We start from the raw sequence: 22680 nt of genomic DNA, 5'->3' as shown, positions 1-22680 counted from the left end.
TGGGACTCTAGCAGCCCTCCATCTCACTGTGTCACAATCCCTGCTGGTTTTCACAGCCAGATGTTATAGAGACTTTTCTTCCCAGCACTGGAATCCTAAGCTGGGGAGCCCTTGGTCCTCAGGGAAGTCCTCCACACCAAGGTATCCCTCTTCATTCTTAACTTTCACACATGGGTATGAGACCAACCTCTTTTTTGTCTTGATGGGGCTTCTTCTGGATGGCCTTAGTTTTAGGACTTCTCATCAACTTGACTTCAGGTGATTTTCAGTGATGGTTCTTCTATAGTTTAGTTGCAATTTTGATGAGGTCATGGCAGGAGGTGAGCACAATATTTACCTACTCCACCATCTTTGTGAGAAGTCCCCTTTGAAGACACCTTTGTATGGATTTGATGGCATAATAATTTTTTACTTGTAACTCATGATAATTTTGCTTGAGTCAGAACCAGGTTGAAATTTATGTTCATATAGAATTAAATAAGTAGAGTGATAGATTTATATTTACTCTTACGAGTTTCAACTTCTGTTTGTGCTGCTATGAAATCTAATAGGAGTCTATTGTTTTTTGTCACTATACAAAAAATATCTAACAAAACTGACTCCGTACAATTATTAAGCAAACATATCTTTTGTTGAAATATGTTTAAAGGAAGAAAAGTTTTAATATAAAATGGAAGAATGCACATAAACACATTTAGAGTTGATCATAAAAAATAAACAAATAAGCTGTACTTTAATACACTTTCATGTGTAAGTAACAAATATAGGTTTAATAACATATATATATAACATATACATGTATATATGTTAATTTGAATAATATACATATTGAATATACATATTATTCCAATTCATTTGAATAAAAATCATTTGAAATATATATGCACACACACACACATATATGACTTTGTTAGGATCTATTATGGATAAAACAGTCATTTAATATAAATTATTTGCTTTAAGATATAGCAGTGTAGTTACTAATATAGGATTATAATTTAATTAAAATTGATATATTACTTATAGAGGGGAAAAACAATAAAATACACTAAGAAAAACATAAAATCCTATAGATTTTTTGGCTAAACAAGAGTTCAGACATTAAAAGGCACTACTTATTTTTGTAGAGAAATACAATAATGCTAGAATCTAAAGTAAGACTTGATTAAGAAAAGGATTTAATATGCTGTAGTAACCTCTATTTAAGCTCTTCTGAGCCTTTTGATTTAAAATTTCCTTTACTATCTTCTTTTACCATATCTAGGATGGAAATGTTCTGACTGGTATAGGTGGGCTGAATACTGATGATATAATTGGGGAGTTTTAGTTGTTAACTTAAAAAAAAAAATACCTGTATAAATTCTCAATGATCTTGTAAAGTAATTAGAAATCTCCTTGGAAAATATAGATATTTTACAGTTGAATACATTGGTTCTTACCACAATCAGAAGGCTTGGGAGCCATGACACAGAAGAATCTCTTTGTTGTATAAAGAGTGGCACATTTTTTAATAATTAATACTTTGATAATTATTTATAAAATTATTTAAATTATGGGTAATTTAGCAGTACAGTCAGATACCATGTGCTGATTATCAAGCAATAGATTGCCTCTAAAATCTTATTATCACTTTCAGTTTAAGGGTCACGCAAGACAAAAAATGAAGATGTGCTTTTCCTTTTGTCTATAGAAAGTTCAGGTGAAATTATAAAGCACTAGAAATAAAAATTAATTAGATGTTAGAGTGCTCAGCTTCAAAAGTTAGAGGATGAAGAGGGTTTTATTGCCACAATTATTTTTCAGGAATTAATATTTGAGGCTATACCAAACATTAAAAAAAAACAAAAAAAAACATTATTTGCTACTTAATCTGATAAATTTTGCTTTTGTTGTTAAAGTCACTTATGAGAAAGTATCAACACAAGATAGTCTTCAGAAAATTAATTTGAATAATTCCTTTTTTAAAAATAACCTATGAAACAACATCTCCCTTCCCATACGTTCCAGAATATACTTTTATATGTCATATATTCCAGATGCCCCCAAGAGAATATCACTGTTCTTTCATGTGCCATTTTGAGTATTCTATTATATCATACTAGAAGTACTATGAAGTTACTAAGTGAATCAGATATTAAACCTGAAATTTTTGACAAGGTAAATGCAGGCTGTCATCTCAAATATGTGGCATTCAAGGTTCAGCAAAGTATTCAGGTTATGGAAACCACATGCAGTAACATATATAGCCAAGGTCCCACCATGCCGAGAGATGAGAGGTCTATTGAGTTTTTAGTCAACAACACTGCTGGAATGCCTGCATTTTCTTCTTATATAGAATTTAGTACTTTCTTCTCCTGGGATCAATAATTCCTTTTGTCAGTAAATGATGTTCATTCCCTTTAATCATTATGAGATAGTGAAAACAATCTAATATATAATCAAACACTAAACTAAGAGAAGAAAACTCTGATTCTGATAAAGGACAAACATTAATGTTGATTATGATTATTATTTCTGGGATCTTGTGGGGAAATTTAAAATGTTTCTAAGCCTATAGCATCATTCTATCATTTGTTAACTTTGTGATTTCTTACTACTTATTCACATCGTTAGTACAGAATCTTTTGTTACTTTAGAACCCATTTTGTATAGGTCTGTCTCTCTGCTACCCCATGAGCTCTCTAATTGAACCAATATACTCATATATCTCAGTAGTTCAAGTTTCAGTCTTCAGAAGCTACAGCATACTAGGTGGTCAATGGGTTTGTCGAATGAATTATCAAAAGGATAGATGCTGTAGATCTTGCTGAGTATCTCTTTTCTTCCTAACTGAGATGCCTCGATTTACTGTCACAGAAATCAAAATAGGTGTATCTGAAAGATACAGGTATTCAAGAAATAGAGAATTGGTTAAAACAGTGTATCAGATACGTTAGAACAAATATTCCTATATAGATGTTTCTTTTGGTGGTTTATTAACAAATAGAATAGTTTAAACCACTGATATTTTCCTACCACAGGCTGCTTAGCCTGCAGACACTGGTACAACCTTAGTGATTATTTACAGATACTATAATTTTTGATTGATTCATGTCCCATGTCCTGCAGCAGCCATGGATATATGTTTATTCATTATCAGAAATGATATATACAATGATACAAACTAATTTATTATTGAAATAAAATGCCTTATTAACTATATTAACTCTTATAACTATAAGAGTCCTAGAAGAAACTATAGGGTTAATTTTCATGACACTAGAATGGGCAATGATTTTTTAGATATGACATCAAAAGCATAGGTAACAATAGCAAAAATACACAAATGGGACTATATCAAACTTTAAAAACTCCTCAGCAAAGGAAAAATTAACACAATGAAAAGGCAACCTGTGAAATGAGAGAAAAGATTGGCAAACCATATTCAGATAAGATATTAATATCCAGAATATATAAAGAACTCCTGTGACTGAATAACAAAACAAGTAATCTAATTAAATAACGGTAAAGCAATTGAATAAGTTTTTTTCTAAGAAGATATATAAATGGCTAAAAACACATATGAAAAGATGCTGACATCACTAATCATCAAGAAAATGCGTATCAAAACCACAACAAGATATCATTTTACACCTGTTAGGAGATACATTATTTAAAAAACAAACAGAAAATAACAAGTTCTGGTGAGGATGTGGAAAAATTGGAACCCTTTTAACCCTGGGATAACCCTTTGTAACCCTGGTATTATAAAATGATTCAGCTCCTATGGAAAATGATATGGGTGTCCCTCAAAAACTTTAAAATTAAAACTATCAAATGATAAATCAATCCCACTTCTGAGTATATATCCAAAATAATTGAAAACAGGATCTAGAAGAAATATTTACAAACCCATTTCCATTGCATCATTATTCACAATAACCAAGATTTGGAATTATCCTAAATGTCCATTAACAGATAAATGGATAAAGAAAACATGGTATATACTTATAATGAAATATTATTCAGCCTAAAAAAAGAAGTAAATACTGTCTTATGCTACAATATGGATGAACCTTGAAGACATCATGCTAAGTGAAATAAATCAGTCACATTAAGACAAATACTGTGTGATTCCACTTACATTAATTATTTAAAGTAATCAAACTCATAGAGACAGCAAATAGAATGGTAGTTTCCTGAAGCTGGAGGGAGAGGGAAATAGGGAGTTGTTGTTTAATCGGTATAGAGTTTCAGTCATGTAAGATAAAAAATTTATAGACCTGTTATATAATAATATACATATAGTAAGCAATACTGCAAAGATACTTAAATTAGTTGAGAGAGAAATTCATGTTATGTTTGTTTTTTTACCAAAATTAAAAAAAAAGTGTGTATATTATATATAATTCCATGTTTTTAAATATGTTTCCACATTAGTTGGATGGGACCATTATCCTATTACACAAATATGCCATATTTTATTTATACATATTTTAAATTTGGATTTTGTCTGTTTTCAAGTGTTTATAATTTTTAAAAATGTAATAATTCTTTTTGCATTTAATTACTTTTATACTTCTCTGACTCTTTTGTTAGGGTACTTGTTACAATTCTGTCCATCCCTTTCTTCATATAGCATATATTTTGTTATGCTTCTCTTCTTATTCTGACTGAAATGAAATTTACATATACTAGAAGCAAACTACATACCTTTAAAAATCTATATATTATCATATTTTAATATAATGCAGAAATAAAAAGAACATACTTTTTACTGAAACTATATATTTAAATATGTAAATAGTTAAGAATGTATGTACTAGAATATAGATATACAAACTTTTTTGATAAGGGGCCAGATGCGCGTATTTTTCAGCTTTGCCAGCCTTATAGTCTCTGTGACAACTATACAACTCTTCCATTATAGCACAAAAAGAAGCCATAGGCAATATGTAAATGAGAGAACACAGTTATGTTCCAATAAAACTTCATTTGCAAATTTAGATGGCATGATTGATTTGGCCCAGGCTCTTCGTTTAGCAATTTCTGCCCTAGATGACATAGTTCAATAGTCAGATGTTTTCATCCACATGGGAAATGATTGTGAATTCAAGAACTTTAAATGAAAATTGAGAGAAGTATGTATGTGTGTGAGTGAATGTTGACATTTCAAAGACCATTAGCAGCATTGTTGATGATGTTATGATTTTCCAAAATTGTAAATGATACTTGGTAAAATTCTGAGCCACATAAAGTACAAATGTTATGCATAGTCTCTTCACCTACATGAATACTTGGTAAAATTATTTGAAATCTTGGAACCATATCAATTGTTATGTCAGTGAAAAATTATTTTACACATTTCCAAAATGCACCCTTGACAGTAGCACCCGACCCTCCCCCAACCTTCCAGAAACTTATTTTTGGTTAAATTTTTGAAAATGAGAACTGTGTATCATAAAAAAGATAGCAGTTTATTATTATATATTGTTTACATAAAAATACAAAGAATTCATCCCTCTTTTGAGCTAGAGAATGAGATTATAACTTTTTAAAGAGTTTATGATTAGTAAAAAAGTGTTGTTTATACGAATCTGTCTCACACAGTTCTTTAACTGTCATATTTGGTTTCATTAACAATCATATAAATTTATAAAGATATGTATTACTTCATTTCATCAATTAATATTTTCAATTGAAACCATTTTATTTACATGTATGTAAATTAAAATCTTATAAATATAGCTATATTGCTAAACGAAGATGTAATTATATTTTAGGTCTTGAACATAAATAACCATGAATAAATATTCCATCTCTTCTCACCTATTATAACTTACTATAAGGCAATTTTCTTAAACAGGATCTGAAAATTAATAATTTCTACTGAAATAGTTTGATTTGTGAGAATTATTACACAGTATCATTATTAGGTGAATCAAGATCACCAGAATTACAGTTAAAGAGTTCATAAAATATCATTACAAGACAAAACAAACTGAACACATTTATGACATCAAAACCATGATATTGAACTGTGGGTATGCACAGTGCATACCTACTTTATTGAAATTTTCTATAAAAATCATTATTTCTAAGAAAGTTTTATTCATTATGAATTCATTTCTAATTAAACTTTTTGAGCATTATAGTTATAGCTAAATTTGATGAATCGAGGATGAAAACCGTCAGCCTATTTAAATTTTATATGATATATTTTCATATGCTTTTTAATGAATTTTTAGGGATTGCATGCCATAGTTTTGTAGAATGTCTCTCAATTTGAGTTTGTCAGATTTATTATCAGTGAGACTTATATTGCAATAGAACATAATTTTCATTTATGTTTTTCCTTTGTTAGTGTGATATCAAACATTGATTTTACTATGACTGTAATGCCATACCCTGAATTTTAATTTTTCAATTTCATTTTTTATTCTACTCATGCAATTTTCCTCTATTTTTCCCATACTCACCAGAATGTGGGCTCCATTAGGACAGCTATTCTGACTATCTTGTTTAGCATTTTATTGCCCTAGGTCAATACCTACATATATTTCCTCATGACTAGAGTCACATTATACATTTTTGGCAGGAATAAACATTCTGTTCTCAGTGCATTACATTCAAAAAGCACATTATGTAAATTTGTCCCATTATTAATGTTAATTTTGATTACTTGGTTAAATGTGTTCACAGGTTTTGTACAATAATATTATCATTTTTTCTTTGCAATTAATATGTAATCTTTGGGGATGCCTCTAGACTATATAAATATCATGTTCTTCTTCAAATTTTTACTGAAATGGTTTAATACCTATTGATGGTTCTTCCCTGAATCAATTGTTATTCTCAGCTACAAGATGGTTTTGCAATTTTTTTCTCCATATCTATAAATTGAAATTACAATGTAATGAAGACTTTTCCCACCCTTCTTATTTATTCTCTGTATGTATTCATGAGTTCTTATTTTTCATGATTTAAGGGAATATAATCCCTTACTGTCATTTTTATGAGACATTACAACTAAATACAGTGTGTCATACTATATTGGGTGCTGAATCAGGGTAATTACCATAAAGGACATTATTTAAATTTATACAAACTGAACACTATATAAAATTATTACACTGATGTTATATATATATATGTCATATATATACATATATATGTCATTATATAAGAGCACACCCTTAAGTTCTGTGTAGTTTTTAGAAAAATTCATAATTATGGATAAAGAGATATGATGTCTACAATTAACTCACTAATATATCTATATATCTATCTCTATCTATCTATCTATCTATCTCCATGTGAACACAGATAGAAAGAAGTCATAGAGAGTAAAAACACCATAAGTAGTCTTCCTGTAAAAATGTATTACTTAAATCTAGTCATGATGAAACTTTACATAAACTCAAATCAAATTGTGAGACATTTCACAAAACAACTGGCCTGTAATTCTTAAAAATGTCAATATTGTAAAAGACAAGCAGAGAGAGAGAGAGAATGTGGCAAAATGTTAATAATTGTTGAATTTATCGAAGTGAAGCATTATAGAGTTTTATGTGCTATTCACGTAACTCTTCTGAAAATGTGAAATTATTTTAAAATAAAGTTAAAAATAGGTATTGAAGAAATAATCATATGAAAATAAAAGGAATGCCACAACTCCTAAAATTTTAATCTCATATGAGGTTTTCTTTTTTTTACATATGTTTATAATAATTATAATAAAATTTGTAATTTTAGTGGCCTCATCCTTCTTATGTGCTCTAATATAGATTTCAACTATGATTTAGCTGTCCAATAGTTGAGCTGATGAAGGAAAGCCCATCCCCAAGCCAAAATGTTTTTGTTGCAAAGGATGAATTTGAAATATCATTAGTGCCCAGAAAATACTGACAAAGTGGGACATTTTTCTGTACAGACAATAAACTACCACCATCCCACTTACTTTCTTTCAAGACTGATTCTATTCATTTTCCCTCCCCCCCCACCCTCTTCCCTCCTTTCTCCTTCCCTTCTTTCCCTTTCCTTCCCTTCCTTTCCTTTCCCTTCCCTTCCCTTCCCTTCCTTTCTCTTATCTTTCTGGTTAGGGATGTTGTGTATCCTCTCAGGGCACGTTTAGTTTTCCCCAATATATTACATAATATATATTGTGTCAGTCTTATCCCACAATAATTTTGCTCATGAATGAAAATCATGTAGAACAAAGTATTCCTCCAGACTCTGCCACCATAAGTAAGGGAGTCACCTTCTGTACAAAATGCCAGTTGCACATAAAATGTATGTTTGTGGAAAAGAGTGTCAAAGCTGAGAGAGCCCTAATTTGGGTAAGAGGAAGAGAAATATAGCTTGACTTAATATAGACAAGAAGAGTACACAGACCCTTCTTCTTTTTCTTATTTTTTTTTCTTTTTTAATTAGTTGCAGGTGAACAGAACAATGTGGTAATCAGACATTTACATAACTCACAAAGTGTAATCCCAACAAATCTACTATCCACCTGCACTGTGCATAGTTATTAGGACATTATTGACTATATTGCACATGCTGCAGTACACATCCCTGTGACTAATTTTTAAAAAAATTATAGTTGACATTCAATATTATCTTATATTAGTTTCAGGTGTACAGCCTAGTGTGACCAGATACCCACAGGATGAGTTGGAGTGGGGAATGTTAAATTTATGTTTAGGATAGCCAGAGATTTCTACTCATCAAGCCTGGCGGACAATGAAAGAATGAATTTCCACTCACACATTGCTTCTCCCACTTTCTTTCTGTGTGTGTGTGTGTGTGTGTGTGTGTGTGTGAGAGAGAGAGAGAGAGAGAGAGAGAGAGAGAGAGAGAGAGAGAGAGAGAGAGATACTGTTTCTGAAAATTTGGCACAAATAGGAAATATAAATAAAATAAATTGTTCAAGCTGACACTTTGAAACTCTTCATCTTTTCAAGTGACCCTCTTTCTAGCTTAAGGTGGCTGTACAGAGATAGTAGCCAGCATCAGGGTAGCAGGAGAAATGTAATAATTGCCTATTATACTGGGTTATATTTAGTTTTGTAGTATGCGTTTCCTGGTTCAGATAATTTTTATGACATTTCCTTTGTACTTCTTAATCCCTTAGCTTAAACTTAGCTCAGTTCATAAACTGAGGCTGCCTGTAACATGCTGATGATATATAACACATGTGCAGGCTAGAGCCAATCATAGACAAATAGGAATGCTCAGTGGTGAAGGATCAAATTGTATGTTAGAGAATACACGTGATGGTGCACCCATTCTGCAGTATCAGTAGTCAGATTTGTTCTCCCATAGAGAATACATGTCATTTATAGTTTTACTTTTTTAGTATGGTATCCAAATTTATATACTTGGCTCTGAGTGTAATTCCATTCTCAAATTATCATTGTTCATCTTGAATTTTTATTTTTCTTAAGCCGCTTTCTCCAATTCTGTCCGTACTCACTCACCATGAGGCTGCATGATGCAGAGATTTTGTCTGTCTTGTTTAGTGTTACATTTCCCAGACCAAAGCTTGCACATAGGAAGTATTTAAATATTTCTAATGAAGTAAATAAATGGGAGGGAGATTAATGGATATTTTTTGCATGCAGATGACTTTGTTAATGTTGTATTAAAACATCAGAAACAATATGCCATGAGAAATTAAAAAAAAATCTTTAGCTTTGTCATAAAAGTTAAAAGTTACCCAGTCACCCTGCAGGTGTTGTCTTCTAATAAACACTGGATATTTTAGGATGCTGAGTGGGTATTTTCCTTAAATGCACTTACAGAATTTAATGATGAAAGAGAATGGTAAAGAATGTGGGCTATGGAGCCAGGTCACCCGGACTCAGATCAATCCCCAGCTCCCTGAGTGACTATGAGTAAGTTATTCAGCCTCTGTGAGCCTCAACTGTAAATAGGGATAATAATAATGTTGTTGTGAACATAAAAATGGCATCATGCACATAAATTCCAGAACTATGCCCAGCAATGGAGAAGTACTCAGTAATAATAGAATTTATTAGTATATGGAGAGAATATATGGAATATATAGCGTATGGAAGTAATTCATGTGTGGAGAGAGATATTACAATTTGAATATAGTGCCTGATGTTGTGGACATCAACTAAGATAAAAGTGTCTATGAGTGACCACTGGAAAAGCTGACAACATAGTACATATGTAGGTTTATGGTGCTGTTTCTTCTTCCGACCCAGGGGACAAGCGTATCAGGCTTTTAGGTCACTGGAGCAGTGCCTGTGTCACTAGGTGATGATGTAGTTTCTTATCTCACCTTATCTTTTAGATAATTTGGGGTACATTTTTTTACTTGTTATAATTTCTAATCTTTGTAACAAAATTGGAGTATTTTGAAGTTTGTATTAGTCTACTTAAATAGTATTTTTCTTGTCCTGAGTCTATGGGATTAAAGACCCTGAGTGTAAGGATGTCACCAAAACCTTATAATACAAATTTATATTAGCTCTGTACCCCAAACAGCATCCCTGGACATTTTACTTCATCTCTACATCTCTCCTAGCATTTTCCACATGAAGTATTGAGATCAGGTCATCTCCAGATGCACTGTGTGTCCTATGGCCCACTTTTATTCCCATCATTTTCTGTTTAACTTGGTATCTTCAATCCCTTTCCTCTCTGATATTATTAGAACGAAAAAAGCACCCTAAACCTTAGAGCTTTATATGTGTAGCTAAAAGAAGAGCTTTTGCAAAGACCAGAGACATCTACAATGGAAAAGTTAACTTTTTGATCAACAAAAAGTTGAGTGCTGCTATGAGAGGACAAAAGTCAGATTTTTTTTTTTAAAGATTGATAACACAAATGTGTATATGAAAGGAATGGAATATGATAAAAGGAGTAGAATATGTTTGTGACTGTAGAGAAAATATTTCTATGTTTCTGTACAGTTAGTGCTTTCTGAACAAACCTGAAACAGAGACTTGGGACCTAAATGAAAGTACAAGCCTTTACCTGAAATGTGACTGAATAAATAGTGAGGGATTTTACATATGGAGAGGTATGTTTTTAAATGTCAAAGGGGGATAAATTCCAGAACTATGGAAATATTTCAGGGGATGAAACAGTGAAACACTTGTCCTATTTTCCAGAGTGGTTTATTTACATTCCAATGGGTAAGGAGCCATGGTCCTGATCCCTTTTTTCCCCCAGGAGGATTTGTTTCCATTAGGGAGATTGAGTTTCTATTCCTCCATTAGGGAAGAAGACAATGTGTATATGGGCTCATAGTCATATTTTTAAGGTTCTGCTCTTTCAGTTTAGGCCATTTTATATACACAGGTCTGGGCTTCTAGCTCTCTTTGCATTGACCCAGAAAGGAGAAAGATTGGGAGAAAAGGAACCCCTGATTCTAAATCATGTGAACTTTTAAGATAATATGAATATACATGGACATTAAAAACTGATTAATATCAATGGAGTAGAAATGGGAAAAGACTGAAGCTTTCATTTCCAAATTATGTTTTACAGTTATTGATGACATCAGAGTTGTTTCCATTGCTGTCTCCTAAGTCGACCATTTGTTTGACCGTTAAACATTTTACTAATGGAGAAAAACCTGACAACAAGTTGGGTAGAAGCAGCTGAAGGAAACCTTTTTTTATTTAAAATGTGGGTCAGGGGTTATTTAGGGTAAATATTAGTTTTATTCTGTTCTTTGGTGGAAAGAAAAGACTCCCATACCATTCTCCTCATCCATCAAGCACTGAGCAATATACATTTTGAAACTGTTAAATTACTTGGTCATTTATTTCCATACTTCTTGTCTGCAATATTTTCTTCAGCTTTGATCATAAGAAACTCTTTTTTTTTAAGTATGCCATGCTTTCAATGTCGTGTCTAAATTGATTTTTCTTCATCTCCTTGTCTTACGCCATACTTAAGTATAAGAAATTTAGGGGAACTAAAGGGAATAAGCTACCTGATCCTCTTTCATCCATGCAATTTCTCCTTTTCTTATAAAATAGAACAGAACAGGAAGTCATCACCCTATTTCAAAACCCATGTAATGCCTGATTATGAAAGACATTCATTCTGCTAAGCTCTTCTCTGGTTATTGTGATCAATTCAGACAGCTTGCAGAGACAGACCCTACATGTTAGATTCTTTATGCAACAAATGGAAAAATATTTTATTATGAAGATCTACCTTTCTTTATGGATCTTCTAACAGTGACTAAATTGGTGTTTGCTTGTTTGTTTGTTTTTATCTATAGCTGATGAGTCTAAATTGTAAACAGTTGTGTTCAAGCAACATACAAAACTCACTGGTGTTTTGAATTCATTTAAAATTTCACAAAATATTCAAAATTCAATGACTTAAGATTGAATGGTTTCTTGTTTGTTATATGAGCACAGGGCTTATACATAAAAAAGAGGAGGGAAGGAGAGGAGACAAAAATACGGAAAATAAAAAGGAAAATGAAAGTTAAAAATTAAGAGAGGAACACAGGGTAGAAAATGGGTAAAGGAAGAAGCAAACAACATGAAGCATATCACAGAAATATATTGTTGCATCAAGGTGTATTAGTTTGAACAATGATAGTGTTCTTTTAGTTTTGTTTCTTTCATTATATTTTAGTAAAATAATATTTAGTAAAATAATATTTATTTAGTAAAATAAATTAAACTATAATTGATGATATTATATATTGATACAGAAAAAGAGTTTTTGTGACAACAAATGATGATTATTTAGTTAACATTTATTGAAAATTTACATTGTTACAGATACATTGGTACTTAAGTATATTAAATTGCTGATGTTACTAATGTCCTGTTATCTATCCCGAGGCTCAGAATCTTAAAACTATTTGTGAATGTCACACATCTGATAAAAGTCACAGAGCTGGGATTAGAATTAATGTTGTCCCTTCCCAGAACCTGGCTTTTGAACGCTGTGAAACAGGATTTTTACGTAGTTATCTTTTCTAACAGACACAACATCATGTTCAAGTAGAAGTTTCCACTGAAGCCCAAGGATAAAGTAAATTTTCATGGCACTAGCAGTACTTGCAAAAAAGCGATGGTGAAAATGTAGTGTCATGTTTAAATCACCTTTCCACATAAAGTATACAAGTTGTGGGGATATTGGGGGAATTTATTTTGGTTCTTGTTTTGTTTTGTTTTCTAAGTAAATTTTTAGCGAGAGCTAAATTTTGCTGTAGACGTGGGTTTGCTTTCCTGTACATTCAAGTGTAGGAAAATAAGTTTTATGGAGACAATTCAGAAAGTTTCAAAATTGTCTTCTCCAATTTAAATCTGGTGTTTAATTCATACCTGACAACAAAACAGGGTGGGGAAATATGCATGCTCAGAGTTTTTCTGGGTCAAAAGTGCATGACTATCTCTCAAGATGAAGTTGTGCATCTTACACATTAGAGAGGTTGTGTGGGCATCCCTCAGTTCTTCTCCAAGAGTACAGCTTCAGAAGCAAATAGTCCTCAGCAAAAAGAAGGTTCATGTGACTTGAGATGTTTAGTGCCAAAGACAAGAGTGAACAACCAGCTCCAATGACAATGTAACTGCAAATGAGAGATCCCAGTGATAGAGAGCCTCACAAACAAGTTCCATTATTCAGCCAGCTTCCCAAACAATCACACCCAGCGAATGTGGCATTGTACCACTACAGTTTTAAACAAACTGATACTTTTTTCCCACCCCTCTTTCCCTGTGCCTCATGAAACTTTTATCTTCCTGTGCCCCTTTCTGTACTGGAGGGATATGAAAGAGAGGTCAGCAAGCTGAAGAATGAACATAGATATGAAAAGTGGAAAGATAAAAATAGTCACCGTCTACTGAACTACACCCCCGCTGTACTTAGGAAGACTTCGCAAGTCTGGATGGGAGAGTAGGGAAGATTTTCCTTGAAAGTAAGTTTAAAGTTTTTACAATTTTATAAGAATGAACGTAATTATTGCTTATTTACTTTTTAATAGATTTTTTTTTTTTTTCAGAGCACATTTTAGGTTCACAGTAAAACTGAATGGAGGGTTTGGAGAGTTCCCGTAAACCCCCTACTCCCCATGCCCACAACTTCATCCACTATCAACATCCCCTGCCAGAATGACCCATATGTCACAATGAATGGAACTATTTAACACATCATTATCACCCAAAGTCCCTAATTTACATTAGTGTTTTCACTTAGTGTTGTACATTCCGTGGGTTTTGACAAATGTATCCTAGCATCTATCTACCATTATAGTACCATATAGAGTAGTCTAGCTGCCCTAAAAACCCTCTGTGCTCTGTGTATTCATCCATCCCTCCTCCCAACCCTAGACAACCACTAATTCTTTCATTTTTCTCCATCGTTTTTATTTTTCAGAATATCAAATAGTTGGAATCACATAGCATGCAGCCTTTACAGATTGGCTTCTTTCACTCAGTAATATGAATTTCATATTCTTTCATGTCCTTTTCATGGCTTGATAAGTTATTTAATTTTAGTGCTGAATAATATCCCATTGCCTGCATGTAGCTTTCACCTACTGAAGGCTATCGTGGTTGCTTCCAAGTTTTGGCAATTATGATTAAACCTGCTATAAATATCCAACTGCTGTTTTTTGTATGGCTATTAATTTCAATTCATTTGGGTAAATACTAGGGAATACAATTGCTGGATCATATGGCAAGAGTGTATTTAATTTTGTAAGAAACTGTCAAACTGTCTTCCAAAGTGACTGTATCATTTTGCATTCCCACCAGCAATGAAAGCTATTTCCTGGTGCTCCACTTCCTCACCAGCATTTGTTGTTGTCTATGTTTTGGCAACATATTCATTACTGATCAGAAGATTTGTATCACAAGAAAGTGACTAGAAACTCAAAGAATTCAAGAAAATTTTTCCTAGAAGTATTCAATTATTAGCCCCACAAATTAATATGAAGGGCAAAGAAGAGTTAATAACAATTCCTGATTATTACAGCTCAAGGGTGATGCTTATGCATTGTATTCCAAAATTAAGACATCTCAGCTATGCATGATTTGAATTATTTTAAATTCAATACAATCAGTCTATACATGTTTTAATGGAGACTCACAGATTGAATTCAGCCTCCATTTCATTTCTTTGGGGACATCTACAAGTATTTGCCGAAGTTGTTCTTAAGAATATTCATGAATGTTATTCTTTGATTTAAAATTTACTAAGTATCTTAGAATATCCCAGGTATTATGCTAAAATATGAATAAAATATGGCTTTTATCCTTAAATAATATATCAGTGGAAGTTGTTTGGGCTAAATGTGATGAAAACTTTACTGACACTGCTGAATAAATAAATGGGGATTTATTGCTAAAATAACCGAAGTCCAGCAATAGAGCTGATTTTAGGACTTTAGAGTTCTGTTCTTTATGTGCCTTTCTCTGTTTCTGTCTCTTTGTCTTATGTTTCTTTCCTTCAGGATTTTTCATTTCTTTGTGTGTTGTCCTACTCACTCTTTGCCTTGCTGCAGATGAATTCCATCACTATGGTCAAGGTGAGACCATTGCTGCAAAAATTCTAGGAACACATCATTCCTATTTATAATCCCAGAGAAAGAGAGAGCTATTCTCTCTCTTAGCATGCCTTTAAAAATCTGATTGCTCTGGCTTTGGGTATATGCTCATTTATGTTGCTTTTGGTGGAATATAATGTCTAGAGGCAAAAGATGAGATAATAATTAGAGAGTACAATGACTGTACCTGTCCAGGAAATTGAACAGATTCACTAGACTCCACAAGGTGTATTTATATGAAGTTTAATCAAGATAAGCGTACGGTACATTAGGAGAAGAAGCACAGGCAAGAATCGGCCTGAAGATTTACAGTTGTGCTACCCAGAACCCTTTTATAGTTTCAAAGAATGTGCTTTATCTCTGGATTATGCACCACCAACATATGTGCAAGGAATCTGGGTTTAAGGGAACATTGAGCAAAAGTTCCCAGAAGGGTCTTTTATGCCCCACTAAGCAGGTAGGTAAGCCAGAATGTGTAAGCAGTTAAAACAGGAATAAGCCACCAACAAGCCATCTCCAAAAAACATAAAAATAAAATAAAAAGTGGCCACTTTTCTGTGTCAACAATGGAGTTCTGAATTTTAAACAGCAGATTATAGATTATGTCCTAAACTTCATTATTCTTATCTTGGCCAAGAATCAGTACTAGACTTCCACAGGTTCCCAAAGAGAAATATAGAACACTCTTAGTTCAACTGAAAGGTAGTTATCTTAGGTGAAGTATGTTAGGTTAAGTATGGGTGCAGGGAGCCTATGTTTTCATATGGTGTGAAAATCTGAGCAACTTATTATGCTATTGGGAAGGACAGAAAAGAAAAGACTGAAGATTTAGGTTAAAAATACATTGTTATTGGATTAAGCTAAGGCTCTTTACAATCCTATTACCTCATATGGTTACTTTTAAAACATTTTATTGTCATTTTGATTAAATAGATAACCAAATGCTGTTTCTTGATAACCCATGATCTTATGTGTAGTGGGGTGAATTGTGACCCCCAAAAGTCATATCCACCTGAAACTTCAGAATTTGACGTTATTTGGAAATAGCGTTTTTGAAGATGTAATTACCGTGTTTCCCCCAAAATATATTATATTATACTATACTATATTATGTATTATATTACATTATATTATATTGTATTGTATTGTATTATATTATATTATATTACATTACATTATATTATATTATATTATTTAAACAAAGTCTTACAGTAAAATAAGACTGGGTATTATATTAATTTTTGCTCCAAAAGATGCATTAGAGCTGATTGTCCAGCTAGGTCTTATTTTCGGGGAAACAGGGTAGTTAGAGGTCATACTGGATTGTGGTGCGCCCTAAATACAATGACTTGTGTCCTTAGAAAAGATGAGAGAGCGGGGAAGGAGGTCATGTGAAAAAGAAGGCAGATTGGAGGGACTTGTCTACAAGCTGAAGAATGCCGAGAATTGTGAGGTGCCATCAGAAGTTCAGAAGACACACAGAAAGATTCTTTACTAGAGGCCTTCAGAGATAGCAGGGCCTTGATGACTTCTGGGCTGACTGAGAAACAGCCCAGGTTTCTGGGTCCTGAGAAACTGCTAATTGCAAAGGACTCCCTACTTATTCTAAGAATTCACCACCTGCTTCCTGTCTTCACTCTTCCTTATGACTCTCCTACGACTTGCTGTTCATACGTCCTCTTTTTACTTCTCTCTGTAAAACCCCAGGCCCTGTTCCTTTTCTCTGAAACAGTTCTCATTAATAAACACTCTACCTATTGCATTAGCCTAAATAAAATAATTTCCTTAATTGCCCAGTGCATTTTTATTTCTCATAACCCTGCCTCAGGAACATTTTGTTCAGAGTACAGAATATGAATTTGTTGGGGGGGGGGGGTGCTGAGGGGCAAAAGGAGAAGAAAAAGATTAGAGGAAGTTGTAAAATGATTCCCTGAACTCAGATAGTGAGCAATTTATGATATTTTTTTAAGTGAAAAAGACTGTACTTATCTCTCCATGAAACAAAGTGATGTTATAAGAAAAAAAAAAAAAAAAAAGGACTTGTATTAATACCAAACAGCTTGACCCAGGTTACTATGCAGACTATTGGAAATTACCTGATTTCAATGGGTAATATATAGCAGAGCCAAGAAAATGGGATTACATTATCTTTTTATTTTCTTATAAGACATAAAAGCACAGGTGGCCAGTCAGAAATACTTCAAATATTCATTAATATCAATAGTAAATATTCATTTGATTTGGAGGAAACATGTTTATCTTCCATACATTAAATGTTTTTTGAAGAAATATATAATTTTAAAATAATCTTCTTAAATTCTTTTTTTTTTATTATTAAAATATATTGGGGTAACAATGGCTAGTAAAGTTACACAGTTTCAAGTCTCAAGAACATTGCAAGAGGAAAAAGACTTGACTTGGTGCAAACAATAATTAAATAATTTTAGCAGACCCTTAGTAAATAGAATGAAGTAATAGAAACAATTATAATTTTCAACATATGGGTTAAACCATTGCTTTTTTGAAATGTATATTTAGAACTGCATATTTACTAGGAATTGTTTGAGTCCTAAAGAACACATATAAATATTATTTAAATGATTAGCTCTAAAGCAGGGTGATATAATTATCCCTTTAACCTTTTTATGTCTCATTTTCATTATAAAGAATGGTAGGCAACTTGGTTTTGACCTTTTTTTTTGGTCTTACTTTTCAGGTTTCAAACATTGTCTTCAGTGAGATAACTAGCAGCTTTAGACAAATTGAGATAAAATCAATTTTTTCAGAGCAGACTTATGATCTTTTCTTTACCGACTATAATTTAGCATTTTCAAAAAGTCACACAGGATTGTAGCTCCACATAATTCCTATTTAGTCTGATAGTAACCGTATTGATCAATTTCCCAGTATCTGTAACCTTTGGATAAGATGAAGAAATCTAAGTATTATGGGTAGCAAGGAGTAGCCTAAGACAATATAGATATGAGCAGCAATTTTTTCAAGATCAGCAGTTTTCTGCCAGTTACTGAAAATGCATGCTTGAGGATAATGATTACATATAACTAAGTAACCTCCCTTTAAAAATCCAGCTCCCCTAACTGAATATAGTATAATAAATAATAATAGGTGATACGATAATAGGTTAATTATTCATCTGGTAAAAGTCAAACAAATGAGCATATTACTTCTGATATTTCAAGTAACTGTCTTATTGCATCTCTGTATATTCCTGCTCATGGTCCAATATTCAATTCTGTTTACACTGAGGAAACAGATTTATGTTAGGAGAATAAAGGGATTAAATCAAGGAGGTTGCCTGCTACCTTTGAATGCCAGCAGGGAAGAATCTGGGCAAAATAATAATAAAAGAGATGAGATCTGACTCACATCAATAAACAATACAAATATATACTGGGCATTTAGAAAGGTTATCTAGTTGAGTTGCTAATTATCTAATTTGGAACTCAAGCTTTCCTTAGAGTTCTGTCTGACATCAGGGAAATGCATGTTCTTTCCTTTGTCATACCCAGGAGTAAACAAGCAGCACTTAGAATACCTACATTGGAAATAGGGAGGGGGGGAGACAGATTAGCGTTCATATTGTTATATCAAGCAAAATATTCATTACTTAAACCAAGCAAAGTTTCTAAATGCCAAATTGAAAACCATGAAAAATCTTCAACAAATATATTACAATCAAGAAGAGTGGGCTAAATATTTTTTCACATCATTTACCAGTGATTGTTGTAAATGTACTTCCACCTTAATTAATAAAAGATGATTTCAAAATGAATAAATCACAAAGGATTTCCTTCCAGCACTTGGCCTAATGATGAATAAATGAAGACAAGAGAATTCTATTGGAACATAAAGACTTGTTTTTTTTCTTCAAGGTGAGCTAAAGTGGTTTTTAAAAATACACAAAGATAATGTGTTTTACTGAAAAGAAAAATCTTCATACACTGTATTTGACATTAAAGCTAAGAGAACTTGTAGAAATAAAGTCTCTTCAAAAACCTCTTTATTTGTAGGCATTCTGATTAACTAATTGAGAAGAGAATAATAATATTTTTCTTCTTCAGATTAAAAAGAAGGTAAAAATAAATGCAGTTAATACAACTGCAACAAGAGTTAGTCAAGTGAAACAGTCAATGTTATAAAACAGTAAGATAGCAATAATCATAACAAAGGAAGTTTTAAAATAGGGAAAGAAGTAAAAAAATGCAATTTACTATTGTATTTTTATGCACTTATGAAGGAAAATGTCTCAGCATATTTTAGGCATCCATGCATATTTCCACATTGAATGCAACTATTCAGTTAAAGGAAATACTTTAGAAGAGAGACATGTCCTTGCCACCTTGTTAATGTTTAGTGTTGTAATTAAATGAAGGTGAAGAAAGCAATTACTTAGAACACTAAGGTCAAGCTCCAGTTTGACCATTAATATCCTGGTGCTCCTGTACAAGTCATTTATATCCCAAAGCTTTAGATTCTTCTTTAGAAAAAAAGGAAGGCATGTATAAAAATATTTTTTTAAGTTTCCTACTGGCATTAATTTTTAACTTAAAAAAAATTCCGGTGGCATGACATCAAATAACAGAGAAACAAAGAATACAAATCATAAGAAACCCACACAACCTTACACTGCTATTTAATTAAAGCAGCTTCTGCATTTCAACAATTACAAGAAGATTGTCAAAACAAAATAAAGCAAATCAAAACTTGTCTACCTTTTTAAACATAGAAAGAAGAAAAAGTATGAGCTGGCATGACAGAAGTGTTTTCATTCTTTTTCAAATAGAAATAAGGAAGTGATGTGAATCTTCTGCTGATAAAAAGCTCTCATCCAATGTATGATGGAATGTCACAAAGAAAAACACAAACTCAGTATCAAAGTCAGATGAACTCAAACTCAGTAGCACAGTTAAAGTTTCTACATCATTTTTCAAAGAATAAGAAAACATTATAAATCAGAATGCTGTAAACATTTTTCACTAGGAATGCATTGAAAAACCTTTTAAAGGTTAATTAGCTACTTCATCTTTCTCTATTTCAATGACAACGGTTCCTCACAAAAATAAAATATTTCAGGTATTCAATCTCAAGTTTCACATTGTGACTCATTGTATTTAGAAAGTAATATACTTGTACACAATTTTTGAATTGGGATGAACTCCTGAGCAGGCTAGCTGCACATGAACTCAGATATTTAAATACTTACATGTAAAAATCCAACTTTATCACATAACTCTGCCATATGCAATATATTGCAAGAATTGGCTTTGGGGCAAAATTACAAATTACAGGGGGAAAATTTTTTTTTTTTTTTTTTAAACTAAAGACACTCACAAAAGAGGATTTTAAGAACTGCTTCAGAAAGTAGCAAGAATGATAGGATGTGTTTGAAGAGAGGGAGTGTATTTTGAGGGGGGTTAATGGCAATGCGTCTTTTACTGTAATTAAAAAAAAATATTCACCATATTTTTTGATAACAGCTCATATTTTCTTTTATCTGACATTTCCCCACTCTGAAATCTTAATAAGTCTACTATGTTATTAACTTAAGTTGTTGAAAACTGATAGAATTAAAATTAGTACATCCTTTTCAATAGCTTCCATCTTTTCAAGAAAATCTACCATGTCATATTATGCTTATTGAAAACTTTCCTAACCAGAAACTCAGACCGTCTAATAAGACAAATATAGATTCAGGATTTGGAAGGTCTCTCATTTTTGGTATGTGCAACAAATTGACAATTCAGAACTGTAGGGAAAATAATATCTTAGCTTCTAATTTACTTTATCTATTACTAATTAATGAAATAACATTGTCCAACAGAAGTTTTTGTTGAATTTTAGAATATAATTGTTTTCTAGTCATGTATTAAACTTTGAACAACCTTACATTATAGAATTATGCAAGTAAATAGCAGAGGTAATAGCAGATAAAATTAATAGGGATCTGGGAGGGTCCAGTGTTTAACATTTTGGAATCATGATACGATGATTCTTGAAGCAAAATTTTCAGATCAGTACTGGATCTCATTGTTGTATATATTTCTAATACAGGTGAGTTTTATTATAGTCCAGAAATGTAGAAAGTTTTATTGGACCAGGATGTGTTAATCTTTGGCTATCATTTTGGAAAGTTTTTAGGTAGTTCCAATCTGATTTTTTTGTCTTCTCTCAAAAACTATTTTTTAAATATTCTAAATATATACATACTGGAAGATCATTGGGAAAAAATGTGTCACAAGTACTTGCAAAGAAAACACAATTTATTAAATTTGATTTCTCTTTGAAAACTGAAATTTCTGAACTAAATATTCTAAAATTGTGTGAACTAAAATAATGAATTTTTAGCAGAATTCCAACCATTTACTGAAACAATAACACTTTTCTTCCATTTTTTTATTATGTATTGTCCAAGTTTCTCTTTCCTTAAAATATTTCCTTTGTACCTAGATATTTTCCTTATAAGTACATATATGTGAGGCTGATACAAGAATTTATGTATCTCTTTTCTTTCCCCTACAAATTTACTCACATGATTTCCTGCTTAGCCTGGTTAACTTCCTGTCTTCTTGCTTTGGTAGGAAATATTATACTGTTTCTTTCTTTAAGAAAATAAGAGCAGAAAATATAGCAAGTAAATACTAAAGTACCAAGTGAGGGAAAATATGGTATCTTCCACAGAAGAATATACTTCATCGGAATATAAGCTCCATGAGGCCAGTGATTTGATTTTCATAGAAATTTATACCCATTGTACCATGTCTACTGAAGGTGTTCAGTGGAGGCTTTCAGAATAAATTGATTGACGTGTTGACTTCTTTCCTCATTTCCTGAGCCCTCCAGATTGTTTAGGAGTATTTAAAGGAACCATTGAGTATACTTATTCAACACTTTAGGGAATTTTTGGCCAAATGATAAGAGAGATTTCTTTTTTATTTTCCAATTCACAAAGTAAGTGGTAGATTCTTTTTATAAGACAGTGAATAAACATTATCAGAAGTCTTAAGTGATAGACATCAGAAGAGTTTTTGTGTGTTTTTTTCCCCAATACTCTCTTATTTTCTACTTATGATCATAATAAATATTAATTAGCTCTTTGCTGGGAAGCTTTCTCCTCTTGAACTGCTTCA

This window comes from Rhinolophus sinicus, chromosome 17 (genome assembly GCF_057876585.1).
Source record: "Rhinolophus sinicus isolate RSI-liver-muscle chromosome 17, RSI-T2T, whole genome shotgun sequence".
NCBI lineage: Eukaryota > Metazoa > Chordata > Mammalia > Chiroptera > Rhinolophidae > Rhinolophus > Rhinolophus sinicus.
Note: the sequence above shows the minus strand (reverse complement) of the source record.